The 27,977-nt window shown below is 43.8% G+C and overlaps 1 long non-coding RNA gene across 1 annotated transcript in view; it reads left to right on the top strand.

Annotated features, from left to right (window-relative positions):
- Window positions 1-27,746, top strand: part of LOC307181233 — a 180,699-nt gene extending 152,953 nt beyond the window's left edge. Inside the window, exons 4-6 of the long non-coding RNA XR_013826186.1 lie at window positions 11,867-11,952; window positions 22,929-23,010; window positions 27,666-27,746. This is a non-coding gene — a long non-coding RNA (uncharacterized lncRNA). The remainder of the gene's footprint in view (window positions 1-11,866; window positions 11,953-22,928; window positions 23,011-27,665) is intronic.
- The last annotated feature ends 231 nt before the right edge of the window (window positions 27,747-27,977 follow it).

Here is a 27,977-nt window from a genome sequence, read left to right as displayed (position 1 = left end):
GATGGCTTCAGGCCCTAATCTGGTTCCAGCACGGCACGCTGAGCCTTTGGTTAATTCCTCTTCCTGGTGGGAAATGAGAGTTAAATTTGCCCGTCCAGACACCTCCAGCTAGTCTCTCATTGGTTCTCGCTATTCCTGTTCATCTTCCGCAGAAATTGCAAACTGGGCCAAACAGGAGGTTAAAGGGACTGACTCTCCAAGTCGGGAGTGTGTTAGTAAAGCGTCTGGAATGTTGCACCCGAGTACCAGGGTCCGAAAACTGAGACATATTTGAACACGTCTCCCGATCACATGGTTGATCATACTCTAGGTTCCACATGCATGTTTTAGCTGAAGGAAGAATACCTTAAACCTGGGTAGTTGAGACCCGTGTAATGGGTACCATGCAATATGACTTCAAAGGGTCTTCATTTGCTCACCGAACCTCTCCAATCCTATCACTGCTGCGTTTATGCCCCTGTACACATGCTTGATTCTCTTTCGGAGACATAGCAATCCATAGGTTTTAAGATACTTACTAGTCAGGTACATTGTTAGGCGTTTAATATGCAGTGTTGAGTCCATTTCGTTGAGCAAGGAGTAGCTCTTGTCTATTCCATATTTGACTTAAGGAACTTTATCTGTGCTCATTTCAATCTCTGGTTTTATGCAGCACCCCAACTCACCTTTACCCTTAAGCAAGCATAAGTTGGTTTTCTAAATTTGAGACCCTGTTCTGTTCTGTAATTCAGTTCCTGTGTAGCCAAGTTTACATTCCGTGTATTACTGATATCTTATGATGTTTCTTTTTCTGTGTGACTTATTTCAGTTAGAATCATCATACCTGAATCCACTCATTGTGCTGCTAAGGGCCTTGTGACACAGATTTCATTGCTGAGTGATATTGCTTTGTAAGTAAATACCACAACTTCTTTATCCATTTTTCACTTTCTGCGATGTTGAACTTGTACTGTAAACGAGGTTCTTGTAAACAGAGCCGTTCCAAACTTTGGGGTGGCTGTGTCTTTTTGATTTTAATTTCCCTAAGCTATAGGACCATAAGTGGAAGTGCCCTAGGTTCTGCTGCTTTGTTTTTTAGATGTTTCAGGAAACACCATACACTTCTCCCGAGTGGTTGTTGGCAATTTACATCCCGCCCATCAGCATAACAAGGCTCCCAGTTCTCCATGGCCTGTCCTGCCTTTCTGGATTTTACCCTTTTTTCAGATGGCCCTTTTGACCGGGGGGAAGTGAGACTTCATTGTAGTGCAGATTTCCTTTGCAAGCTTGCTTGGTTGGCCAAAAAGGGCGTATGCGTTTTTTCCTGAATATATTCAGGAAAAAACGCATACGCCCTTTTTGGCCAAGTGCATCATTGTGGACGTTCTGCCTCTTTTCCTATGCTTTCAATGCAATTCCAGTCTACCTCCTGAAATCGGTTTCCTGCAATTCTGCCCCGCTTTCAAGTCCTCTTGGCAGCCTTACTTCAGTCTATTTTTGGACGATAGCTGTCATTTATAACTCTGCAGGTTTGTGAATTACAGTGCCCCTGAGCTCCTTTCTTCAACTCGCTTTCTTGTGAGCTGGCCGCAACACCGCAGGATGGCTTCAGGCCCTAATCTGGTTCTGGCACAGCACGCTGAGCCTTTGGTTAATTCCTCTTCCTGGTGGGAAATGAGAGTTATATTTGCCCATCCAGACACCTCCAGCTAGTCTTTCATTGCTTCTCGCTATTCCTGTTCATCTTCCACATAAATTGCAAACTCGGCCAAACAGGAAGTTAAAGGGACTGACTCTCCAAGTGGGGAGAGTGTTAGTAAAGCGTCTGGAATGTTGCACCCGAGTACCAGGGTACGAAAACTGAGACATATTTGAACACGTCTCCCGATCACATGGTTGATCATACTCTAGGTTCCACATGCATGTTTTAGATGAAGGAAGAATACCTTAAACCTGGGTAGTTGAAACCCGTGGAATTGGTACCATGCAATATGACTTCAAAGGGTCTTCATTTGCTCACCGAACCTCTCCAATCCTATCACTGCTGCGTTTATGCCCCTGTACACATGCTTGATTCTCTTTCGGAGACATAGCAATCCATAGGTTTTAAGATACTTACTAGTCAGGTGCATTCTTAGGCGTTTAATATGGGGTTTTGTGTCCATTTCGTTGAGCAAGGAGTAGCTCTTGTCTATTCCATATTTGGCTTAAGGAACTTTATCTGTGCTCATTTCAATCTCTGGTTTTATGCAGCACCCCAACTCACCTTTCACCTTAAGCAAGCATAAGTTGGTTTTCTAAATTTGAGACCCTGTTCTGTTTTGGAATGCAGTTCTTGTGTAGCCAAGTTTACATTCCATGTATTAGTGATATCTTATGATGTTTCTTTTTCTGTGTGACTTATTTCAGTTAGAATCATCATACCTTAATCCACTCATTATGCTGCTACGGGCCTGATGACATAGATTTCATTGCTGAGTGATACTGCATTGTACGTAAGTACCACAAGTTCTTTATCCATTTTTCACTTTCTGCGATGTTGAACTTGTACTGTAAACGAGGTTCTTGTAAACAGAGCCGTTCCAAACTTTGGGGTGGCTGTGTCTTTTTGGTTTTAATTTCCCTAAGCTATAGGACCATAAGTAGAAGTGCCCTAGGCTCTGTTGCTTTGTTTTTTAGATGTTTCAGGAAACACCATACACTTCTCCCGAGTGGTTGTTGGCAATTTACATCCCGCCCATCAGCATAACAAGGCTCCCAGTTCTCCATGGCCTGTCCTGCCTTTCTGGATTTTACACTTTTTTCAGATGGCCCTTTTGACCGGGGGGAAGTGAGACTTCATTGTAGTGCAGATTTCCTTTGCAAGCTTGCTTGGTTGGCCGAAAAGGGCGTATGCGTTTTTTCCTGAATATATTCAGGAAAAAACGCATACGCCCTTTTTGGCCAAGTGCATCATTGTGGACGTTCTGCCTCTTTTCCTATGCTTTCAATGCAATTCCAGTCTACCTCCTGAAATCGGTTTCCTGCAATTCTGCCCCGCTTTCAAGTCCTCTTGCCAGCCTTACTTCAGTATATTTTTGGACGATAGCTGTCATTTATAACTCTGCAGGTTTGTGAATTACAGTGCCCCTGAGCTCCTTTCTTCAACTCGCTTTCTTGTGACCTGGCCGCAACACCGCAGGATGTCTTCAGGCCCTAATCTTGTTCTGGCACGGCACGCTGAGCCTTTGGTTAATTCCTCTTCCTGGTGGGAAATGAGAGTTAAATTTGCCCATCCAGACACCTCCAGCTAGTCTCTCATTGGTTCTCGCTATTCCTCTTCATCTTCCACAGAAATTGCAAACTGGGCCAAACAGGAGGTTAAAGGGACTGACTCTCCATGTGGGGAGAGTGTTAGTAAAGCGTCTGGAATGTTGCACCCGCGTACCAGGGTCCGAAAACTGAGACATATTTGAACACGTCTCCCGATCACATGGTTGATCATACTCTAGGTTCCACATGCATGTTTTAGCTGAAGGAAGAATACCTAAAACCTGGGTAGTTGAAACCCGTGGAATGGGTACCATGCAATATGACTTCAAAGGGTCTTCATTTGCTCACCGAACCTCTCCAATCCTATCACTGCTGCGTTTATGCCCCTGTACACATGCTTGATTCTCTTTCAGAGACATAGCAATCCATAGGTTTTAAGATACTTACTAGTCAGGTACATTCTTAGGCGTTTAATATGCGGTGTTGAGTCCATTTCGTTGAGCAAGGAGTAGCTCTTGTCTATTCCATATTTGGCTTAAGGAACTTTATCTGTGCTCATTTCAATCTCTGGTTTTATGCAGCACCCCAACTCACCTTTCCCCTTAAGCAAGCATAAGTTGGTTTTCTAAATTTGAGACCCTGTTCTGTTCTGTAATTCAGTTCCTGTGTAGCCAAGTTTACATTCCGTGTATTACTGATATCTTATGATGTTTCTTTTTCTGTGTGACTTATTTCAGTTAGAATCATCATACCTGAATCCACTCATTGTGCTGCTAAGGGCCTGATGACACAGATTTCATTGCTGCGTGATATTGCTTTGTAAGTAAATACCACAACTTCTTTATCCATTTTTCACTTTCTGCGATGTTGAACTTGTACTGTAAACGAGGTTCTTGTAAACAGAGCCGTTCCAAACTTTGGGGTGGCTGTGTCTTTTTCATTTTAATTTGCCTAAGCCATAGGACCATAAGTGGAAGTGCCCTAGGTTCTGTTGCTTTGCTTTTTAGATGTTTCAGGAAACACCATACACTTCTCCCGAGTGGTTGTTGGCAATTTACATCCCGCCCATCAGCATAACAAGGCTCCCAGTTCTCCATGGCCTGTCCTGCCTTTCTGGATTTTACACTTTTTTCAGATGGCCCTTTTGACCGGGGGGAAGTGAGACTTCATTGTAGTGCAGATTTCCTTTGCAAGCTTGCTTGGTTGGCCAAAAAGGGCGTATGCGTTTTTTCCTGAATATATTCAGGAAAAAACGCATACGCCCTTTTTGGCCAAGTGCATCATTGTGGACGTTCTGCCTCTTTTCCTATGCTTGAAATGCAATTCCAGTCTACCTCCTGAAATCGGTTTCCTGCAATTCTGCCCCGCTTTCAAGTCCTCTTGGCAGCCTTACTTCAGTCTATTTTTGGACGATAGCTGTCATTTATAACTCTGCAGGTTTGTGAATTACAGTGCCCCTGAGCTCCTTTCTTCAACTCGTTTTCTTGTGAGCTGGCCGCAACACCGCAGGAGGGCTTCAGGCCCTAATCTGGTTCCGGCACGGCACACTGAGCCTCTGGTTATTTCCTCTTCCTGGTGGGAAATGAGAGTTAAATTTGCCCGTCCAGACACCTCCAGCTAGCCTCTCATTGGTTCTCGCTATTCCTGTTCATCTTCCGCAGAAATTGCAAACTGGGCCAAACACGAGGTTAAAGGCGCTGACTCTCCAAGTGGGGAGAGTGTCAGTAAAGCGCCTGGAATGTTGCACCCGAGTACCAGGGGAGGAAAACTGAGACATATTTGAACACGTCTCCCGTTCACATGGTTGATCATACTTGGGTTCCACATGCATGTTTTAGCTGAAGGAAGAATACCTAAAACCTGGGTAGTTGAAACCCGTGGAATGGGTACCATGCAATATGACTTCAAAGGGTCTTCATTTGCTCACCGAACCTCTCCAATCCTATCACTGCTGCGTTTATGCCCCTGTACACATGCTTGATTCTCTTTCGGAGACATAGCAATCCATAGGTTTTAAGATACTTACTAGTCAGGTACATTCTTAGGCGTTTAATATGCGGTGTTGAGTCCATTTCGTTGAGCAAGGAGTAGCTCTTGTCTATTCCATATTTGGCTTAAGGAACTTTATCTGTGCTCATTTCAATCTCTGGTTTTATGCAGCACAACAACTCTCCTTTACCCTTAAGCAAGCATAAGTTGGTTTTCTAAATTTGAGACCCTGTTCTGTTCTGTAATTCAGTTCCTGTGTAGCCAAGTTTACATTCCGTGTATTACTGATATCTTATGATGTTTCTTTTTCTGTGTGACTTATTTCAGTTAGAATCATCATACCTGAATCCACTCATTGTGCTGCTAAGGGCCTGATGACACAGATTTCATTGCTGCGTGATATTGCTTTGTAAGTAAATACCACAACTTCTTTATCCATTTTTCACTTTCTGCGATGTTGAACTTGTACTGTAAACGAGGTTCTTGTAAACAGAGCCGTTCCAAACTTTGGGGTGGCTGTGTCTTTTTCATTTTAATTTCCCTAAGCTATAGGACCATAAGTGGAAGTGCCCTAGGTTCTGTTGCTTTGTTTTTTAGATGTTTCAGGAAACACCATACACTTCTCCCGAGTGGTTGTTGGCAATTTACATCCCGCCCATCAGCATAACAAGGCTCCCAGTTCTCCATGGCCTGTCCTGCCTTTCTGGATTTTACACTTTTTTCAGATGGCCCTTTTGACCGGGGGGAAGTGAGACTTCATTTTAGTGCAGATTTCCTTTGCAAGCTTGCTTGGTTGGCCAAAAAGGGCGTATGCGTTTTTTCCTGAATATATTCAGGAAAAAACGCATACGCCCTTTTTGGCCAAGTGCATCATTGTGGACGTTCTGCCTCTTTTCCTATGCTTTCAATGCAATTCCAGTCTACCTCCTGAAATCGGTTTCCTGCAATTCTGCCCCGCTTTCAAGTCCTCTTGGCAGCCTTACTTCAGTCTATTTTTGGACGATAGCTGTCATTTATAACTCTGCAGGTTTGTGAATTACAGTGCCCCTGAGCTCCTTTCTTCAACTCGCTTTCTTGTGAGCTGGCCGCAACACCGCAGGATGGCTTCAGGCCCTAATCTGGTTCCGGCACGGCACGCTGAGCCTTTGGTTAATTCCTCTTCCTGGTGGGAAATGAGAGTTAAATTTGCCCGTCCAGACACCTCCAGCTAGTCTCTCATTGGTTCTCGCTATTCCTGTTCATCTTCCGCAGAAATTGCAAACTGGGCCAAACAGGAGGTTAAAGGGACTGACTCTCCAAGTCGGGAGAGTGTTAGTAAAGCGTCTGGAATGTTGCACCCGAGTACCAGGGTACGAAAACTGAGACATATTTGAACACGTCTCCCGATCACATGGTTGATCATACTCTAGGTTCCACATGCATGTTTTAGCTGAAGGAAGAATACCTTAAACCTGGGTAGTTGAGACCCGTGTAATGGGTACCATGCAATATGACTTCAAAGGGTCTTCATTTGCTCACCGAACCTCTCCAATCCTATCACTGCTGCGTTTATGCCCCTGTACACATGCTTGATTCTCTTTCGGAGACATAGCAATCCATAGGTTTTAAGATACTTACTAGTCAGGTACATTCTTAGGCGTTTAATATGCGGTGTTGAGTCCATTTCGTTGAGCAAGGAGTAGCTCTTGTCTATTCCATATTTGACTTAAGGAACTTTATCTGTGCTCATTTCAATCTCTGGTTTTATGCAGCACCCCAACTCACCTTTACCCTTAAGCAAGCATAAGTTGGTTTTCTAAATTTGAGACCCTGTTCTGTTCTGTAATTCAGTTCCTGTGTAGCCAAGTTTACATTCCGTGTATTACTGATATCTTATGATGTTTCTTTTTCTGTGTGACTTATTTCAGTTAGAATCATCATACCTGAATCCACTCATTGTGCTGCTAAGGGCCTTGTGACACAGATTTCATTGCTGAGTGATATTGCTTTGAAAGTAAATACCACAACTTCTTTATCCATTTTTCACTTTCTGCGATGTTGAACTTGTACTGTAAACGAGGTTCTTGTAAACAGAGCCATTCCAAACTTTGGGGTGGCTGTGTCTTTTTGATTTTAATTTCCCTAAGCTATAGGACCATAAGTGGAAGTGCCCTAGGCTCTGTTGCTTTGTTTTTTAGATGTTTCAGGAAACACCATACACTTCTCCCGAGTGGTTGTTGGCAATTTACATCCCGCCCATCAGCATAACAAGGCTCCCAGTTCTCCATGGCCTGTCCTGCCTTTCTGGATTTTACACTTTTTTCAGATGGCCCTTTTGACCGGGGGGAAGTGAGACTTCATTGTAGTGCAGATTTCCTTTGCAAGCTTGCTTGGTTGGCCAAAAAGGGCGTATGCGTTTTTTCCTGAATATATTCAGGAAAAAACGCATACGCCCTTTTTGGCCAAGTGCATCATTGTGGACGTTCTGCCTCTTTTCCTATGCTTTCAATGAAATTCCAGTCTACCTCCTGAAATCGGTTTCCTGCAATTCTGCCCCGCTTTCAAGTCCTCTTGCCAGCCTTACTTCAGTATATTTTTGGACGATAGCTGTCATTTATAACTCTGCAGGTTTGTGAATTACAGTGCCCCTGAGCTCCTTTCTTCAACTCGCTTTCTTGTGACCTGGCCGCAACACCGCAGGATGTCTTCAGGCCCTAATCTTGTTCTGGCACGGCACGCTGAGCCTTTGGTTAATTCCTCTTCCTGGTGGGAAATGAGAGTTAAATTTGCCCATCCAGACACCTCCAGCTAGTCTCTCATTGGTTCTCGCTATTCCTGTTCATCTTCCACAGATATTGCAAACTGGGCCAAACAGGAGGTTAAAGGGACTGACTCTCCATGTGGGGAGAGTGTTAGTAAAGCGTCTGGAATGTTGCACCCGAGTACCAGGGTCCGAAAACTGAGACATATTTGAACACGTCTCCCGATCACATGGTTGATCATACTCTAGGTTCCACATGCATGTTTTAGCTGAAGGAAGAATACCTAAAACCTGGGTAGTTGAAACCCGTGGAATGGGTACCATGCAATATGACTTCAAAGGGTCTTCATTTGCTCACCGAACCTCTCCAATCCTATCACTGCTGCGTTTATGCCCCTGTACACATGCTTGATTCTCTTTCGGAGACATAGCAATCCATAGGTTTTAAGATACTTACTAGTCGGGTACATTCTTAGGCGTTTAATATGCGGTGTTGAGTCCATTTCGTTGAGCAAGGAGTAGCTCTTGTCTATTCCATATTTGGCTTAAGGAACTTTATCTGTGCTCATTTCAATCTCTGGTTTTATGCAGCACCCCAACTCACCTTTCCCCTTAAGCAAGCATAAGTTGGTTTTCTAAATTTGAGACCCTGTTCTGTTCTGTAATTCAGTTCCTGTGTAGCCAAGTTTACATTCCGTGTATTACTGATATCTTATGATGTTTCTTTTTCTGTGTGACTTATTTCAGTTAGAATCATCATACCTGAATCCACTCATTGTGCTGCTAAGGGCCTGATGACACAGATTTCATTGCTGCGTGATATTGCTTTGTAAGTAAATACCACAACTTCTTTATCCATTTTTCACTTTCTGCGATGTTGAACTTGTACTGTAAACGAGGTTCTTGTAAACAGAGCCGTTCCAAACTTTGGGGTGGCTGTGTCTTTTTCATTTTAATTTCCCTAAGCTATAGGACCATAAGTGGAAGTGCCCTAGGTTCTGTTGCTTTGTTTTTTAGATGTTTCAGGAAACACCATACACTTCTCCCGAGTGGTTGTTGGCAATTTACATCCCGCCCATCAGCATAACAAGGCTCCCAGTTCTCCATGGCCTGTCCTGCCTTTCTGGATTTTACACTTTTTTCAGATGGCCCTTTTGACCGGGGGGAAGTGAGACTTCATTGTAGTGCAGATTTCCTTTGCAAGCTTGCTTGGTTGGCCAAAAAGGGCGTATGCGTTTTTTCCTGAATATATTCAGGAAAAAACGCATACGCCCTTTTTGGCCAAGTGCATCATTGTGGACGTTCTGCCTCTTTTCCTATGCTTGAAATGCAATTCCAGTCTACCTCCTGAAATCGGTTTCCTGCAATTCTGCCCCGCTTTCAAGTCCTCTTGGCAGCCTTACTTCAGTCTATTTTTGGACGATAGCTGTCATTTATAACTCTGCAGGTTTGTGAATTACAGTGCCCCTGAGCTCCTTTCTTCAACTCGCTTTCTTGTGAGCTGGCCGCAACACCGCAGGATGGCTTCAGGCCCTAATCTGGTTCCGGCACGGCACGCTGAGCCTTTGGTTAATTCCTCTTCCTGGTGGGAAATGAGAGTTAAATTTGCCCGTCCAGACACCTCCAGCTAGCCTCTCATTGGTTCTCCCTATTCCTGTTCATCTTCCGCAGAAATTGCAAACTGGGCCAAACAGGAGGTTAAAGGGACTGACTCTCCAAGTCGGGAGAGTGTTAGTAAAGCGTCTGGAATGTTGCACCCGAGTACCAGGGTACGAAAACTGAGACATATTTGAACACGTCTCCCGTTCACATGGTTGATCATACTCTGGGTTCCACATGCATGTTTTAGCTGAAGGAACAATACCTTAAACCTGGAGAGTTGAGACCCGTGGAATGGGTACCATGCAATATGACTTCAAAGGGTCTTCATTTGCTCACCGAACCTCTCCAATCCTATCACTGCTGCGTTTATGCCCCTGTACACACGCTTGATTCTCTTTTGGAGACATAGCAATCCATAGGTTTTAAGATACTTACTAGTCAGGTACATTCTTAGGCGTTTAATATGGGGTTTTGAGTCCATTTCGTTGAGCAAGGAGTAGCTCTTGTCTATTCCATATTTGGCTTAAGGAACTTTATCTGTGCTCATTTCAATCTCTGGTTTTATGCAGCACCCCAACTCACTTTTCCCCTTAAGCAAGCATAAGTTGGTTTTCTAAATTTGAGACCCTGTTCTGTTTTGGAATGCAGTTCCTGTGTAGCCAAGTTTACATTCCGTGTATTAGTGATATCTTATGATGTTTCTTTTTCTGTGTGACTTATTTCAGTCAGAATCATCATACCTGAATCCACTCATTGTGCTGCTAAGGGCCTGATGACACAGATTTCATTGCTGAGTGATATTGCTTTGTAAGTAAATACCACAACTTCTTTATCCATTTTTCACTTTCTGCGATGTTGAACTTGTACTGTAAACGAGGTTCTTGTAAACAGAGCCGTTCCAAACTTTGGGGTGGCTGTGTCTTTTTCATTTTAATTTCCCTAAGCTATAGGACCATAAGTGGAAGTGCCCTAGGTTCTGTTGCTTTGTTTTTTAGATGTTTCAGGAAACACCATACACTTCTCCCGAGTGGTTGTTGGCAAATTACATCCCGCCCATCAGCATAACAAGGCTCCCAGTTCTCCATGGCCTGTCCTGCCTTTCTGGATTTTACACTTTTTTCAGATGGCCCTTTTGACCGGGGGGAAGTGAGACTTCATTGTAGTGCAGATTTCCTTTGCAAGCTTGCTTGGTTGGCCAAAAAGGGCGTATGCGTTTTTTCCTGAATATATTCAGGAAAAAACGCATACGCCCTTTTTGGCCAAGTGCATCATTGTGGACGTTCTGCCTCTTTTCCTATGCTTTCAATGCAATTCCAGTCTACCTCCTGAAATCGGTTTCCTGCAATTCTGCCCCGCTTTCAAGTCCTCTTGGCAGCCATACTTCAGTCTATTTTTGGACGATAGCTGTCATTTATAACTCTGCAGGTTTGTGAATTACAGTGCCCCTGAGCTCCTTTCTTCAACTCGCTTTCTTGTGACCTGGCCGCAACACCGCAGGATGGCTTCAGGCCCTAATCTGGTTCCGGCATGGCACGCTGAGCCTTTGGTTAATTCCTCTTCCTGGTGGGAAATGAGAGTTAAATTTGCCCGTCCAGACACCTCCAGCTAGCCTCTCATTGGTTCTCGCTATTCCTGTTCATCTTCCGCAGAAATTGCAAACTGGGCCAAACAGGAGGTTAAAGGCGCTGACTCTCCAAGTGGGGAGAGTGTTAGTAAAGCGTCTGGAATGTTGCACCCGAGTACCAGGGGAGGAAAACTGAGACATATTTGAACACGTCTCCCGTTCACATGGTTGATAATACTTGGGTTCCACATGCATGTTTTAGCTGAATGAAGAATACCTAAAACCTGGGTAGTTGAAACCCGTGGAATGGGTACCATGCAATATGACTTCAAAGGGTCTTCATTTGCTCACCGAACCTCTCCAATCCTATCACTGCTGCGTTTATGCCCCTGTACACATGCTTGATTCTCTTTCGGAGACATAGCAATCCATAGGTTTTAAGATACTTACTAGTCAGGTACATTCTTAGGCGTTTAATATGCGGTGTTGAGTCCATTTCGTTGAGCAAGGAGTAGCTCTTGTCTATTCCATATTTGGCTTAAGGAACTTTATCTGTGCTCATTTCAATCTCTGGTTTTATGCAGCACCCCAACTCACCTTTACCCTTAAGCAAGCATAAGTTGGTTTTCTAAATTTGAGACCCTGTTCTGTTCTGTAATTCAGTTCCTGTGTAACCAAGTTTACATTCCGTGTATTACTGATATCTTATGATGTTTCTTTTTCTGTGTGACTTATTTCAGTTAGAATCATCATACCTGAATCCACTCATTGTGCTGCTAAGGGCCTGATGACACAGATTTCATTGCTGAGTGATATTGCTTTTTAAGTAAATACCACAACTTCTTTATCCATTTTTCACTTTCTGCGATGTTGAACTTGTACTGTAAAGAGGTTCTTGTAAACAGAGCTGTTCCAAACTTTGGGGTGGCTGTGTCTTTTTGATTTTAAATTCCCTAAGCTATAGGACCATAAGTGGAAGTGCCCTAGGCTCTGTTGCTTTGTTTTTTAGATGTTTCAGGAAACACCATACACTTCTCCCGAGTGGTTGTTGGCAATTTACATCCCGCCCATCAGCATAACAAGGATCCCAGTTCTCCATGGCCTGTCCTGCCTTTCTGGATTTTACACTTTTATCAGATGGCCCTTTTGACCGGGGGGAAGTGAGACTTCATTGTAGTGCAGATTTCCTTTGCAAGCTTGCTTGGATGGCCAAAAAGGGCGTATGCGTTTTTTCCTGAATATATTCAGGAAAAAACGCATACGCCCTTTTTGGCCAAGTGCATCATTGTGGACGTTCTGCCTCTTTTCCTATGCTTTCAATGCAATTCCAGTCTACCTCCTGAAATCGGTTTCCTGCAATTCTGCCCCGTTTTCAAGTCCTCTTGGCAGCCTTACTTCAGTCTATTTTTGGACGATAGCTGTCATTTATAACTCTGCAGGTTTGTGAATTACAGTGCCCCTGAGCTCCTTTCTTCAACTCGCTTTCTTGTGACCTGGCTGCAACACCGCAGGATGGCTTCAGGCCCTAATCTGGTTCCGGCACGGCACGCTGAGCCTTTGGTTAATTCCTCTTCCTGGTGGGAAATGAGAGTTAAATTTGCCCGTCCAGACACCTCCAGCTAGCCTCTCATTGGTTCTCGCTATTCCTGTTCATGTTCCGCAGAAATTGCAAACTGGGCCAAACAGGAGGTTAAAGGCGCTGACTCTCCAAGTGGGGAGAGTGTTAGTAAAGCGTCTGGAATGTTGCACCCGAGTACCAGGGGAGGAAAACTGAGACATATTTGAACACGTCTCCCGTTCACATGGTTGATAATACTTGGGTTCAACATGCATGTTTTAGCTGAATGAAGAATACCTAAAACCTGGGTAGTTGAAACCCGTGGAATGGGTACCATGCAATATGACTTCAAAGGGTCTTCATTTGCTCACCGAACCTCTCCAATCCTATCACTGCTGCGTTTATGCCCCTGTACACATGCTTGATTCTCTTTCGGAGACATAGCAATCCATAGGTTTTAAGATACTTACTAGTCAGGTACATTCTTAGGCGTTTAATATGCGGTGTTGAGTCCATTTCGTTGAGCAAGGAGTAGCTCTTGTCTATTCCATATTTGGCTTAAGGAACTTTATCTGTGCTCATTTCAATCTCTGGTTTTATGCAGCACCCCAACTCACCTTTCCCCTTAAGCAAGCATAAGTTGGTTTTCGAAATTTGAGACCCTGTTCTGTTCTGTAATTCAGTTCCTGTGTAGCCAAGTTTACATTCCATGTATTACTGATATCTTATGATGTTTCTTTTTCTGTGTGACTTATTTCAGTTAGAATCATCATACCTGAATCCACTCATTGTGCTGCTAAGGGCCTGATGACATAGATTTCATTGCTGAGTGATATTGCTTTGTAAGTAAATACCACAACTTCTTTATCCATTTTTCACTTTCTGCGATGTTGAACTTGTACTGTAAACGAGGTTCTTGTAAACAGAGCTGTTCCAAACTTTGGGGTGGCTGTGTCTTTTTGATTTTAAATTCCCTAAGCTATAGGACCATAAGTGGAAGTGCCCTAGGCTCTGTTGCTTTGTTTTTTAGATGTTTCAGGAAACACCATACACTTCTCCCGAGTGGTTGTTGGCAATTTACATCCCGCCCATCAGCATAACAAGGCTCCCAGTTCTCCATGGCCTGTCCTGCCTTTCTGGATTTTACACTTTTTTCAGATGGCCCTTTTGACCGGGGGGAAGTGAGACTTCATTGTAGTGCAGATTTCCTTTGCAAGCTTGCTTGGATGGCCAAAAAGGGCGTATGCGTTTTTTCCTGAATATATTCAGGAAAAAACGCATACGCCCTTTTTGGCCAAGTGCATCATTGTGGACGTTCTGCCTCTTTTCCTATGCTTTCAATGCAATTCCAGTCTACCTCCTGAAATCGGTTTCCTGCAATTCTGCCCCGTTTTCAAGTCCTCTTGGCAGCCTTACTTCAGTCTATTTTTGGACGATAGCTGTCATTTATAACTCTGCAGGTTTGTGAATTACAGTGCCCCTGAGCTCCTTTCTTCAACTCGCTTTCTTGTGAGCTGGCCGCAACACCGCATGATGGCTTCAGGCCCTAATCTGGTTCCGGCACGGCACGCTGAGCCTTTGGTTAATTCCTCTTCCTGGTGGGAAATGAGAGTTAAATTTGCCCGTCCAGACATCTCCAGCTAGCCTCTCATTGGTTCTCGCTATTCCTGTTCATCTTCCGCAAAAATTGCAAACTGGGCCAAACAGGAGGTTAAAGGCGCTGACTCTCCAAGTGGGGAGAGTGTTAGTAAAGCGTCTGGAATGTTGCACCCGAGTACCAGGGTACGAAAACTGAGACATATTTGAACACGTCTCCCGATCACATGGTTGATCATACTCTAGGTTCCACATGCAAGTTTTAGCTGAAGGAAGAATACCTAAAACCTTGGTAGTTAAAACCCGTGGAATGTGTACCATGCAATATGATTTCAAAGGGTCTTCATTTGCTCACCGAACCTCTCCAATCCTATCACTGCTGCGTTTATGCACCTGCACACATGCTTGATTCTCTTTCGGAGACATAGCAATCCATAGGTTTTAAGATACTTACTAGTCAGGTACATTCTTAGGCGTTTAATATGCGGTGTTGAGTCCATTTCGTTGAGCAAGGAGTAGCTCTTGTCTATTCTATATTTGGCTTAAGGAACTTTATCTGTGCTCATTTCAATCTCTGGTTTTATGCAGCACCCCAACTCACCTTTCCCCTTAGGCAAGCATAAGTTGGTTTTCTAAATTTGAGACCCTGTTCTGTTCTGTAATTCAGTTCCTGTGTAGCCAAGTTTCCATTCCGTGTATTACTGATATCTTATGATGTTTCTTTTTCTGTGTGACTTATTTCAGTTAGAATCATCATACCTGAATCCACTCATTGTGCTGCTAAGGGCCTGATGACATAGATTTCATTGCTGAGTGATATTGCTTTGTAAGTGAATACCACAACTTCTTTATCCATTTTTCACTTTCTGCGATGTTGAACTTGTACTGTAAACGAGGTTCTAGTAAACAGAGCCGATCCAAACTTTGGGGTGGCTGTGTCTTTTTGATTTTAATTTCCCTAAGCTATAGGACCATAAGTGGAAGTGCCCTAGGCTCTGTTGCTTTGTTTTTTAGATGTTTCAGGAAACACCATACACTTCTCCCGAGTGGTTGTTGGCAATTTACATCCCGCCCATCAACATAACAAGGCTCCCAGTTCTCCATGGCCTGTCCTGCCTTTCTGGATTTTACACTTTTTTCAGATGGCCCTTTTGACCGGGGGGAAGTGAGACTTCATTGTAGTGCAGATTTCCTTTGCAACCTTGCTTGGTTGGCCAAAAAGGGCATATGCGTTTTTTCCTGAATATATTCAGGAAAAAACGCATACGCCCTTTTTGGCCAAGTGCATCATTGTGGACCTTCTGCCTCTTTTCCTATGCTTTCAATGCAATTCCAGTCTACCACCTGAAATCGGTTTCCTGCAATTCTGCCCCGTTTTCAAGTCCTCTTGGCAGCCTTACTTCAGTCTATTTTTGGACGATAGCTGTCATTTATAACTCTGCAGGTTTGTGAATTACAGTGCCCCTGAGCTCCTTTCTTCAACTCGCTTTCTTGTGAGCTGGCCGCAACACCGCATGATGGCTTCAGGCCCTAATCTGGTTCCGGCCTGGCATGCTGAGCCTTTGGTTAATTCCTCTTCCTGGTGGGAAATGAGAGTTGAATTTGCCCGTCCAGACACCTCCAGCTAGCCTCTCATTGGTTCTCGCTATTCCTGTTCATCTTCCGCAGAAATTGCAAACTGGGCCAAACAGGAGGTTAAAGGGACTGACTCTCCAAGTCGGGAGAGTGTTAGTAAAGCATCTGGAATGTTGCACCCGAGTACCAGGGTACGAAAACTGAGACATATTTGAACACGTCTCCCGATCACATGGTTGATCATACTCTAGGTTCCACATGCATGTTTTAGCTGAAGGAAGAATACCTTAAACCTGGGTAGTTGAGACCCGTGGAATGGGTACCATGCAATATGACTTCAAAGGGTCTTCATTTGCTCACCGAACCTCTCCAATCCTATCACTGCTGCGTTTATGCCCCTGTACACACGCTTGATTCTCTTTTGGAGACATAGCAATCCATAGGTTTTAAGATACTTACTTGTCAGGTACATTCTTAGGCGTTTAATATGGGGTTTTGAGTCCATTTCGTTGAGCAAGGAGTAGCTCTTGTCTATTCCATATTTGGCTTAAGGAACTTTATCTGTGCTCATTTCAATCTCTGGTTTTATGCAGCACCCCAACTCACCTTTCCCCTTAAGCAAGCATAAGTTGGTTTTCTAAATTTGAGACCCTGTTCTGTTTTGGAATGCAGTTCCTGTGTAGCCAAGTTTACATTCCGTGTATTAGTGATATCTTGTGATGTTTCTTTTTCTGTGTGACTTATTTCAGTTAGAATCATCATACCTGAATCCACTCATTGTGCTGCTAAGGGCCTGATGACAGAGATTTCATTGCTGAGTGATATTGCTTTGTAAGTAAATACCACAACTTCTTTATCCATTTTTCACTTTCTGCGATGTTGAACTTGTACTGTAAACGAGGTTCTTGTAAACAGAGCCGTTCCAAACTTTGGGGTGGCTGTGTCTTTTTCATTTTAATTTCCCTAAGCTATAGGACCATAAGTGGAAGTGCCCTAGGTTCTGTTGCTTTGTTTTTTAGTTGTTTCAGGAAACACCATACACTTCTCCCAAGTGGTTCTTGGCAATTTACATCCTGCCCATCAGCATAACAAGGCTCCCAGTTCTCCATGGCCTGTCCTGCCTTTCTGGATTTTACCCTTTTTTCAGATGGCCCTTTTGACCGGGGGGAAGTGAGACTTCATTGTAGTGCAGATTTCCTTTGCAAGCTTGCTTGGTTGGCCAAAAAGGGCGTATGCGTTTTTTCCTGAATATATTCAGGAAAAAACGCATACGCCCTTTTTGGCCAAGTGCATCATTGTGGACGTTCTGCCTCTTTTCCTATGCTTTCAATGCAATTCCAGTCTACCTCCTGAAATCGGTTTCCTGCAATTCTGCCCCGCTTTCAAGTCCTCTTGGCAGCCTTACTTCAGTCTATTTTTGGACGATAGCTGTCATTTATAACTCTGCAGGTTTGTGAATTACAGTGCCCCTGAGCTCCTTTCTTCAACTCGCTTTCTTGTGACCTGGCCGCAACACCGCAGGATGGCTTCAGGCCCTAATCTGGTTCCGGCCCGGCATGCTGAGCCTTTGGTTAATTCCTCTTCCTGGTGGGAAATGAGAGTTGAATTTGCCCGTCCAGACACCTCCAGCTAGCCTCTCATTGGTTCTCGCTATTCCTGTTCATCTTCCGCAGAAATTGCAAACTGGGCCAAACAGGAGGTTAAAGGGACTGACTCTCCAAGTCGGGAGAGTGTTAGTAAAGCGTCTGGAATGTTGCACCCGAGTACCAGGGGAGGAAAACTGAGACATATTTGAACACGTCTCCCGTTCACATGGTTGATCATACTCTGGGTTCCACATGCATGTTTTAGCTGAAGGAAGAATACCTTAAACCTGGAGAGTTGAGACCCGTGTAATGGGTACCATGCAATATGACTTCAAAGGGTCTTCATTTGCTCACCGAACCTCTCCAATCCTATCACTGCTGCGTTTATGCCCCTGTACACACGCTTGATTCTCTTTTGGAGACATAGCAATCCATAGGTTTTAAGATACTTACTAGTCAGGTACATTCTTAGGCGTTTAATATGGGGTTTTGAGTCCATTTCGTTGAGCAAGGAGTAGCTCTTGTCTATTCCATATTTGGCTTAAGGAACTTTATCTGTGCTCATTTCAATCTCTGGTTTTATGCAGCACCCCAACTCACCTTTCCCCTTAAGCAAGCATAAGTTGGTTTTCTAAATTTGAGACCCTGTTCTGTTTTGGAATGCAGTTCCTGTGTAGCCAAGTTTACATTCCGTGTATTAGTGATATCTTATGATGTTTCTTTTTCTGTGTGACTTATTTCAGTTAGAATCATCATACCTGAATCCACTCATTGTGCTGCTAAGGGCCTGATGACACAGATTTCATTGCTGAGTGATATTGCTTTGTAAGTAAATACCACAACTTCTTTATCCATTTTTCACTTTCTGCGATGTTGAACTTGTACTGTAAACGAGGTTCTTGTAAACAGAGCCGTTCCAAACTTTGGGGTGGCTGTGTCTTTTTCATTTTAATTTCCCTAAGCTATAGGACCATAAGTGGAAGTGCCCTAGGTTCTGTTGCTTTGTTTTTTAGATGTTTCAGGAAACACCATACACTTCTCCCGAGTGGTGGTTGGCAAATTACATCCCGCCCATCAGCATAACAAGGCTCCCAGTTCTCCATGGCCTGTCCTGCCTTTCTGGATTTTACACTTTTTTCAGATGGCCCTTTTGACCGGGGGGAAGTGAGACTTCATTGTAGTGCAGATTTCCTTTGCAAGCTTGCTTGGTTGGCCAAAAAGGGCGTATGCGTTTTTTCCTGAATATATTCAGGAAAAAACGCATACGCCCTTTTTGGCCAAGTGCATCACTGTGGACGTTCTGCCTCTTTTCCTATGCTTTCAATGCAATTCCAGTCTACCTCCTGAAATCGGTTTCCTGCAATTCTGCCCCGCTTTCAAGTCCTCTTGGCAGCCTTACTTCAGTCTATTTTTGGACGATAGCTGTCATTTATAACTCTGCAGGTTTGTGAATTACAGTGCCCCTGAGCTCCTTTCTTCAACTCGCATTCTTGTGACCTGGCCGCAACACCGCAGGATGGCTTCAGGCCCTAATCTGGTTCCGGCCCGGCATGCTGAGCCTTTGGTTAATTCCTCTTCCTGGTGGGAAATGAGAGTTGAATTTGCCCGTCCAGACACCTCCAGCTAGCCTCTCATTGGTTCTCGCTATTCCTGTTCATCTTCCGCAGAAATTGCAAACTGGGCCAAACAGGAGGTTAAAGGGACTGACTCTCCAAGTCGGGAGAGTGTTAGTAAAGCGTCTGGAATGTTGCACCCGAGTACCAGGGGAGGAAAACTGAGACATATTTGAACACGTCTCCCGTTCACATGGTTGATCATACTCTGGGTTCCACATGCATGTTTTAGCTGAAGGAAGAATACCTTAAACCTGGAGAGTTGAGACCCGTGTAATGGGTACCATGCAATATGACTTCAAAGGGTCTTCATTTGCTCACCGAACCTCTCCAATCCTATCACTGCTGCGTTTATGCCCCTGTACACACGCTTGATTCTCTTTTGGAGACATAGCAATCCATAGGTTTTAAGATACTTACTAGTCAGGTACATTCTTAGGCGTTTAATATGGGGTTTTGAGTCCATTTCGTTGAGCAAGGAGTAGCTCTTGTCTATTCCATATTTGGCTTAAGGAACTTTATCTGTGCTCATTTCAATCTCTGGTTTTATGCAGCACCCCAACTCACCTTTCCCCTTAAGCAAGCATAAGTTGGTTTTCTAAATTTGAGACCCTGTTCTGTTTTGGAATGCAGTTCCTGTGTAGCCAAGTTTACATTCCGTGTATTAGTGATATCTTATGATGTTTCTTTTTCTGTGTGACTTATTTCAGTTAGAATCATCATACCTGAATCCACTCATTGTGCTGCTAAGGGCCTGATGACACAGATTTCATTGCTGAGTGATATTGCTTTGTAAGTAAATACCACAACTTCTTTATCCATTTTTCACTTTCTGCGATGTTGAACTTGTACTGTAAACGAGGTTCTTGTAAACAGAGCCGTTCCAAACTTTGGGGTGGCTGTGTCTTTTTCATTTTAATTTCCCTAAGCTATAGGACCATAAGTGGAAGTGCCCTAGGTTCTGTTGCTTTGTTTTTTAGATGTTTCAGGAAACACCATACACTTCTCCCGAGTGGTGGTTGGCAAATTACATCCCGCCCATCAGCATAACAAGGCTCCCAGTTCTCCATGGCCTGTCCTGCCTTTCTGGATTTTACACTTTTTTCAGATGGCCCTTTTGACCGGGGGGAAGTGAGACTTCATTGTAGTGCAGATTTCCTTTGCAAGCTTGCTTGGTTGGCCAAAAAGGGCGTATGCGTTTTTTCCTGAATATATTCAGGAAAAAACGCATACGCCCTTTTTGGCCAAGTGCATCATTGTGGACGTTCTGCCTCTTTTCCTATGCTTTCAATGCAATTCCAGTCTACCTCCTGAAATCGGTTTCCTGCAATTCTGCCCCGCTTTCAAGTCCTGTTGGCAGCCTTACTTCAGTATATTTTTGGACGATAGCTGTCATTTATAACTCTGCAGGTTTGTGAATTACAGTGCCCCTGAGCTCCTTTCTTCAACTCGCTTTCTTTTGAGCTGGCCGCAACACCGCAGGATGGCTTCAGGCCCTAATCTGGTTCCGGTACGGCACGCTGAGCCTTTGGTTAATTCCTCTTCCTGGTGGGAAATGAGAGTTAAATTTGCCCGTCCACACATCTCCAGCTAGCCTCTCATTGGTTCTCGCTATTCCTGTTCATCTTCCGCAGAAATTGGAAACTGTGCCAAACAGGAGGTTAAAGGCGCTGACTCTCCAAGTGGGGAGAGTGTTAGTAAAGCGTCTGGAATGTTGCACCCGAGTACCAGGGTACGAAAACTGAGACATATTTGAACAGGTCTCCCGATCACATGGTTGATCATACTCTAGGTTCCACATGCATGTTTTAGTTGAAGGAAGAATACCTAAAACCTGGGTAGTTGAAACCCGTGTAAAGGGTACCATGCAATATGATTTCAAAGGGTCTTCATTTGCTCACCGAACCTCTCCAATCCTATCACTGCTGCGTTTATGCACCTGCACACATGCTTGATTCTCTTTCGGAGACATGGCAATCCATAGGTTTTAAGATACTTACTAGTCAGGTACATTCTTAGGCGTTTAATATGCGGTGTTGAGTCCATTTCGTTGAGCAAGGAGTAGCTCTTGTCTATTCCATATTTGGCTTAAGGAACTTTATCTGTGCTCATTTCAATCTCTGGTTTTATGCAGCACCCCAATTCACCTTTCCCCTTAAGCAAGCATAAGTTGGTTTTCTAAATTTGAGACCCTGTTCTGTTCTGTAATTCAGTTCCTGTGTAGCCAAGTTTCCATTCCGTGTATTACTGATATCTTATGATGTTTCTTTTTCTGTGTGACTTATTTCAGTTAGAATCATCATACCTGAATCCACTCATTGTGCTGCTAAGGGCCTGATGACACAGATTTCATTGCTGCGTGATATTGCTTTGTAAGTAAATACCACAAATTCTTTATCCATTTTTCACTTTCTGCGATGTTGAACTTGTACTGTAAACGAGGTTCTTGTAAACAGAGCCGTTCCAAACTTTGGGGTGGCTGTGTCTTTTTGATTTTAATTTCCCTAAGCTATAGGACCATAAGTGGAAGTGCCCTAGGTTCTGTTGCTTTGTATTTTAGATGTTTCAGGAAACACCATACACTTCTCCCTAGTGGTTGTTGGCAATTTACATCCCGCCCATCAGCATAACAAGGCTCCCAGTTCTCCATGGCCTGTCCTGCCTTTCTGGATTTTACACTTTTTTCAGATGGCCCTTTTGACCGGGGGGAAGTGAGACTTCATTGTAGTGCAGATTTCCTTTGCAAGCTTGCTTGGTTGGCCAAAAAGGGCGTATGCGTTTTTTCCTGAATATATTCAGGAAAAAACGCATACGCCCTTTTTGGCCAAGTGCATCATTGTGGACGTTCTGCCTCTTTTCCTATGCTTTCAATGCAATTCCAGTCTACCTCCTGAAATCGGTTTCCTGCAATTCTGCCCCGTTTTCAAGTCCTCTTGGCAGCCTTACTTCAGTCTATTTTTGGACGATAGCTGTCATTTATAACTCTGCAGGTTTGTGAATTACAGTGCCCCTGAGCTCCTTTCTTCAATTCGCTTTCTTTTGAGCTGGCCGCAACACCGCAGGATGGCTTCAGGCCCTAATCTGGTTCCGGTACGGCACGCAGAGCCTTTGGTTATTTCCTCTTCCTGGTGGGAAATGAGAGTTAAATTTGCCCGTCCAGACACCTCCAGCTAGCCTCTCATTTGTTCTCGCTATTCCTGTTCATCTTCCGCAGAAATTGCAAACTGGGCCAAACAGGAGTTTAAAGGCGCTGACTCTCCAAGTGGGGAGAGTGTTAGTAAAGCGTCTGGAATGTTGCACCCGAGTACCAGGGGAGGAAAACTGAGACATATTTGAACACGTCTCCCGATCACATGGTTGATCATACTCTGGGTTCCACATGCATGTTTTAGCTGAAGGAAGAATACCTAAAATCTGGGTAGTTGAAACCCGTGGAATGGGTACCATGCAATATGACTTCAAAGGGTCTTCATTTGCTCACTGAACCTCTCCAATCCTATCACTGCTGCATTTATGCCCCTGTACACATGCTTGATTCTCTTTCGGAGACATAGCAATCTATAGGTTTTAAGATACTTACTGGTCAGGTACATTCTTAGGCGTTTAATATGCGGTGTTGAGTCCATTTCGTTGAGCAAGGAGTAGCTCTTGTCTATTCCATATTTGGCTTAAGGAACTTTATCTGTGCTCATTTCAATCTCTGGTTTCATGCAGCACCCCAACTCACCTTTCCCCTTAAGCAAGCATAAGTTGGTTTTCGAAATATGAGACCCTGTTCTGTTCTGTAATTCAGTTCCTGTGTAGCCAAGTTTACATTCCGTGTATTACTGATATCTTATGATGTTTCTTTTTCTGTGTGACTTATTTCAGTTAGAATCATCATACCTGAATCCACTCATTGTGCTGCTAAGGGCCTGATGACACAGATTTCATTGCTGAGTGATATTGCTTTTTAAGTAAATACCACAACTTCTTTATCCATTTTTCACTTTCTGCGATGTTGAACTTGTACTGTAAACGAGGTTCTTGTAAACAGAGCCGTTCCAAACTTTGGGGTGGCTGTGTCGTTTTGATTTTAATTTCCCTAAGCTATAGGACCATAAGTGGAAGTGCCCTAGGTCTGTTGCTTTGTATTTTAGATGTTTCAGGAAACACCATACACTTCTCCCGAGTGGTTGTTGGCAATTTACATCCCGCCCATCAGCATAACAAGGCTCCCAGTTCTCCATGGCCTGTCCTGCCTTTCTGGATTTTACACTTTTTTCAGATGGCCCTTTTGACCGGGGGGAAGTGAGACTTCATTGTAGTGCAGATTTCCTTTGCAAGCTTGCTTGGTTGGCCAAAAAGGGCGTATGCGTTTTTTCCTGAATATATTCAGGAAAAAACGCATACGCCCTTTTTGGCCAAGTGCATCATTGTGGACGTTCGGCCTCTTTTCCTATGCTTTCAATGCAATTCCAGTCTACCTCCTGAAATCGGTTTCCTGCAATTCTGCCCCGCTTTCAAGTCCTCTTGGCAGCCTTACTTCAGTCTATTTTTGGACGATAGCTGTCATTTATAACTCTGCAGGTTTGTGAATTACAGTGCCCCTGAGCTCCTTTCTTCAACTCGCTTTCTTGTGACCTGGCCGCAACACCGCAGGATGGCTTCAGGCCCTAATCTGGTTCCGGCACGGCACGCTGAGCCTTTGGTTAATTCCTCTTCCTGGTGGGAAATGAGAGTTAAATTTGCCCGTCCAGAAACCTCCAGCTAGCCTCTCATTGGTTCTCGCTATTCCTGTTCATCTTCCGCAGAAATTGCAAACTGGGCCAAACAGGAGGTTAAAGGCGCTGACTCTCCAAGTGGGGAGAGTGTTAGTAAAGCGTCTGGAATGTTGCACCCGAGTACCAGGGGAGGAAAACTGAGACATATTTGAACACGTCTCCCATTCACATGGTTGATAATACTTGGGTTCCACATGCATGTTTTAGCTGAATGAAGAATACCTAAAACCTGGGTAGTTGAAACCCGTGGAATGGGTACCATGCAATATGACTTCAAAGGGTCTTCATTTGCTCACCGAACCTCTCCAATCCTATCACTGCTGCGTTTATGCCCCTGTACACATGCTTGATTCTCTTTCGGAGACATAGCAATCCATAGGTTTTAAGATACTTACTAGTCAGGTACATTCTTAGGCGTTTAATATGCGGTGTTGAGTCCATTTCGTTGAGCAAGGAGTAGCTCTTGTCTATTCCATATTTGGCTTAAGGAACTTTATCTGTGCTCATTTCAATCTCTGGTTTTATGCAGCACCCCAACTCACCTTTCCCCTTAAGCAAGCATAAGTTGGTTTTCTAAATTTGAGACCCTGTTCTGTTTTGGAATGCAGTTCCTGTGTAGCCAAGTTTACATTCCGTGTATTAGTGATATCTTATGATGTTTCTTTTTCTGTGTGACTTATTTCAGTTAGAATCATCATACCTGAATCCACTCATTGTGCTGCTAAGGGCCTGATGACATAGATTTCATTGCTGAGTGATATTGCTTTGTAAGTAAATACCACAACTTCTTTATCCATTTTTCACTTTCTGCGATGTTGAACTTGTACTGTAAACGAGGTTCTTGTAAACAGAGCTGTTCCAAACTTTGGGGTGGCTGTGTCTTTTTCATTTTAATTTCCCTAAGCTATAGGACCATAAGTGGAAGTGCCCTAGGTTCTGTTGCTTTGTTTTTTAGTTGTTTCAGGAAACACCATACACTTCTCCCAAGTGGTTCTTGGCAATTTACATCCTGCCCATCAGCATAACAAGGCTCCCAGTTCTCCATGGCCTGTCCTGCCTTTCTGGATTTTACCCTTTTTTCAGATGGCCCTTTTGACCGGGGGGAAGTGAGACTTCATTGTAGTGCAGATTTCCTTTGCAAGCTTGCTTGGTTGGCCAAAAAGGGCGTATGCGTTTTTTCCTGAATATATTCAGGAAAAAACGCATACGCCCTTTTTGGCCAAGTGCATCATTGTGGACGTTCTGCCTCTTTTCCTATGCTTTCAATGCAATTCCAGTCTACCTCCTGAAATCGGTTTCCTGCAATTCTGCCCCGCTTTCAAGTCCTCTTGGCAGCCTTACTTCAGTCTATTTTTGGACGATAGCTGTCATTTATAACTCTGCAGGTTTGTGAATTACAGTGCCCCTGAGCTCCTTTCTTCAACTCGCTTTCTTGTGACCTGGCCGCAACACCGCAGGATGGCTTCAGGCCCTAATCTGGTTCCGGCCCGGCATGCTGAGCCTTTGGTTAATTCCTCTTCCTGGTGGGAAATGAGAGTTGAATTTGCCCGTCCAGACACCTCCAGCTAGCCTCTCATTGGTTCTCGCTATTCCTGTTCATCTTCCGCAGAAATTGCAAACTGGGCCAAACAGGAGGTTAAAGGGACTGACTCTCCAAGTCGGGAGAGTGTTAGTAAAGCGTCTGGAATGTTGCACCCGAGTACCAGGGGAGGAAAACTGAGACATATTTGAACACGTCTCCCGTTCACATGGTTGATCATACTCTGGGTTCCACATGCATGTTTTAGCTGAAGGAAGAATACCTAAAACCTGGGTAGTTAAAACCCGTGGAATGTGTACCATGCAATATGATTTCAAAGGGTCTTCATTTGCTCACCGAACCTCTCCAATCCTATCACTGCTGCGTTTATGCACCTGCACACATGCTTGATTCTCTTTCGGAGACATAGCAATCCATAGGTTTTAAGATACTTACTAGTCAGGTACATTCTTAGGCGTTTAATATGCGGTGTTGAGTCCATTTCGTTGAGCAAGGAGTAGCTCTTGTCTATTCCATATTTGGCTTAAGGAACTTTATCTGTGCTCATTTCAATCTCTGGTTTTATGCAGCACCCCAACTCACCTTTCCCCTTAAGCAAGCATAAGTTGGTTTTCTAAATTTGAGACCCTGTTCTGTTCTGTAATTCAGTTCCTGTGTAGCCAAGTTTCCATTCCGTGTATTACTGATATCTTATGATGTTTCTTTTTCTGTGTGACTTATTTCAGTTAGAATCATCATACCTGAATCCACTCATTGTGCTGCTAAGGGCCTGATGACATAGATTTCATTGCTGAGTGATATTGCTTTGTAAGTGAATACCACAACTTCTTTATCCATTTTTCACTTTCTGCGATGTTGAACTTGTACTGTAAACGAGGTTCTTGTAAACAGAGCCGTTCCAAACTTTGGGGTGGCTGTGTCTTTTTGATTTTAATTTCCCTAAGCTATAGGACCATAAGTGGAAGTGCCCTAGGCTCTGTTGCTTTGTTTTTTAGATGTTTCAGGAAACACCATACACTTCTCCGGAGTGGTTGTTGGCAATTTACATCCCGCCCATCAGCATAACAAGGCTCCCAGTTCTCCATGGCCTGTCCTGCCTTTCTGGATTTTACACTTTTATCAGATGGCCCTTTTGACCGGGGGGAAGTGAGACTTCATTGTAGTACAGATTTCTTTGCAAGCTTGCTTGGTTGGCCAAAAAGGGCGTATGCGTTTTTTCCTGAATATATTCAGGAAAAAACGCATACGCCCTTTTTGGCCAAGTGCATCATTGTGGACGTTCTGCCTCTTTTCCTATGCTTTCAATGCAATTCCAGTCTACCTCCTGAAATCGGTTTCCTGCAATTCTGCCCCGCTTTCAAGTCCTGTTGGCAGCCTTATTTCAGTATATTTTTGGACGATAGCTGTCATTTATAACTCTGCAGGTTTGTGAATTACAGTGCCCCTGAGCTCCTTTCTTCAACTCGCTTTCTTTTGAGCTGGCCGCAACACCGCAGGATGGCTTCAGGCCCTAATCTGGTTCCGGTACGGCACGCTGAGCCTTTGGTTAATTCCTCTTCCTGGTGGGAAATGAGAGTTAAATTTGCTCGTCCAGACATCTCCAGCTAGCCTCTCATTGGTTCTCGCTATTCCTGTTCATCTTCCGCAGAAATTGGAAACTGTGCCAAACAGGAGGTTAAAGGCGCTGACTCTCCAAGTGGGGAGAGTGTTAGTAAAGCGTCTGGAATGTTGCACCCGAGTACCAGGGTACGAAAACTGAGACATATTTGAACAGGTCTCCCGATCACATGGTTGATCATACTCTAGGTTCCACATGCATGTTTTAGTTGAAGGAAGAATACCTAAAACCTGGGTAGTTGAAACCCGTGTAAAGGGTACCATGCAATATGATTTCAAAGGGTCTTCATTTGCTCACCGAACCTCTCCAATCCTATCACTGCTGCGTTTATGCACCTGCACACATGCTTGATTCTCTTTCGGAGACATGGCAATCCATAGGTTTTAAGATACTTACTAGTCAGGTACATTCTTAGGCGTTTAATATGCGGTGTTGAGTCCATTTCGTTGAGCAAGGAGTAGCTCTTGTCTATTCCATATTTGGCTTAAGGAACTTTATCTGTGCTCATTTCAATCTCTGGTTTTATGCAGCACCCCAATTCACCTTTCCCCTTAAGCAAGCATAAGTTGGTTTTCTAAATTTGAGACCCTGTTCTGTTCTGTAATTCAGTTCCTGTGTAGCCAAGTTTCCATTCCGTGTATTACTGATATCTTATGATGTTTCTTTTTCTGTGTGACTTATTTCAGTTAGAATCATCATACCTGAATCCACTCATTGTGCTGCTAAGGGCCTGATGACACAGATTTCATTGCTGCGTGATATTGCTTTGTAAGTAAATACCACAAATTCTTTATCCATTTTTCACTTTCTGCGATGTTGAACTTGTACTGTAAACGAGGTTCTTGTAAACAGAGCCGTTCCAAACTTTGGGGTGGCTGTGTCTTTTTGATTTTAATTTCCCTAAGCTATAGGACCATAAGTGGAAGTGCCCTAGGTTCTGTTGCTTTGTATTTTAGATGTTTCAGGAAACACCATACACTTCTCCCTAGTGGTTGTTGGCAA

Source organism: Stenella coeruleoalba, assembly GCF_951394435.1.
Source record: "Stenella coeruleoalba genome assembly, contig: scaffold_240, whole genome shotgun sequence".
NCBI classification, from domain to species: domain Eukaryota; kingdom Metazoa; phylum Chordata; class Mammalia; order Artiodactyla; family Delphinidae; genus Stenella; species Stenella coeruleoalba.
This window is presented reverse-complemented; position numbering and strand designations above follow the sequence as displayed.